This window comes from Schistocerca piceifrons, chromosome 1, assembly GCF_021461385.2.
Source record: "Schistocerca piceifrons isolate TAMUIC-IGC-003096 chromosome 1, iqSchPice1.1, whole genome shotgun sequence".
NCBI classification, from domain to species: domain Eukaryota; kingdom Metazoa; phylum Arthropoda; class Insecta; order Orthoptera; family Acrididae; genus Schistocerca; species Schistocerca piceifrons.
The window spans coordinates 992,101,702-992,103,305 of NC_060138.1; positions in this window are offsets into that span (position 1 = coordinate 992,101,702).

The following is a 1,604-nucleotide window of genomic DNA, read 5'->3' on the forward strand; positions in this document are numbered from 1 at the left end:
GCGAACTTGGAAGAGTTTGTGCTCTAAACCAGGGTTTCTCTAAAGTGTGTTCCACAGTAAGCGCTCGACAAAAAATTAACGTGGCATAATTTCCTTCAATTTCTTAAACTTTTATTGTGATTTTTGAGTAATTAGTTATGATTTAAAACTGAAGCAAACAGTGAATAAAGTTATCTTTTTAAAATTTTTATTAATCTTCAAAATGAACAAGATGCTCCAACAAATTAACAGGATTCTCAAAGTGCTCCGCCAAAGGAAAAATTTGGGAATCCTTGCTCTAGACAAGTGTGTTACAAATGGTTCTCTGATTTGCTAAGTGACAACTTCAGAAATACCCCCAAGAGGCACCACTTATTTAATCATGACAGTTCTAAGCACATAGGTAGTAAATTCATAGTTTAATTAGAAAGTTTTAGGCCACCTTTTGTATAGCTTTGATTAACCCAAGTGGAATTTCTAAAAGAACAGATTGGGAAGACAGTAACTTTCTATGAACAAAATTGTCTGGAGACATGTGATTATGAATGTATGTAGCCACCAGAAAAATTGGGAAAACAAAGCAGTGGAAATTAAAAAGTAACAGCATTGTGAAAACATTTACACCCATCATAAAGACATTACCAGAGAAAACCTGTTTTCCTTTGACCACTACAGGAAAGTCTACATACAGTAACTATATAAATCAAGTCCCTGCACCTAACTTGCAGTGAAAAGTGTTGTAAGTTGTGTGGCAGTATAATTTTTAGTTGTGCCAGTAACCAGACTTCTGCATAAACGTGGGTTTACACAGGAACATATCCCTTGCTGTCTCCTAGCCAACAATGACATGCAAATTTGTATTTGTAAAAAATATTGTGCTAACATTTCAAAGCATAACATCACTGAATTCACACCAAAGACCAGTAAGACTACTGAATCACAGATACCTTGTACTTTTTATGGATCCAAATGAGTATGTACTTTTAGGCAATGAAGAACAATTCTGATAAGAAAATACATTAAACTGAGAGCTAAAAAAAATACAAAATTTATTTTATTGAAATGAAACTGTTGTACAAGTTTGTTCATTCGTTCAATCAATAAACATTAGACTTCGATAATTTTTTCCTGGCCTGAATAATTATCTGAGAGGTTTCTTCAAGTAACAAACTAATTACAAATTCTCAATGCTTTGAAACAAGTAAAGCACATGTCTTATTAAAAGTGCTTGTTTTAAAAGCCTTTCTTCACTTTCACTAAAACGAATAACCTAAATGATACTTAAGCTCCTAATTTTACTAAAGCTAGCTAATTATGATTTTATCACAAACTGTGTTATTTTCTACAAGTGTACCAATAATTTTGCTAATGAGTACCAGAATTTAGTTCACAGTATACTGTCACATGCATTCCACTCTAAACTGAACATACATTGACATTATGCATAAAATTCACTGATCACTTATTTTCAACTTAATTCATCAGGTACTTCCTGCCTAAAGTCAAAGTTTCCAAGAATTGGAAACAAAGCCAGAAATTAATACAATTTTGTGTAAATATGCCAATTACATTTAATGTTTGCTACTCAATATTACAGCAATAAAAATGTCAATGAACAAAATAAA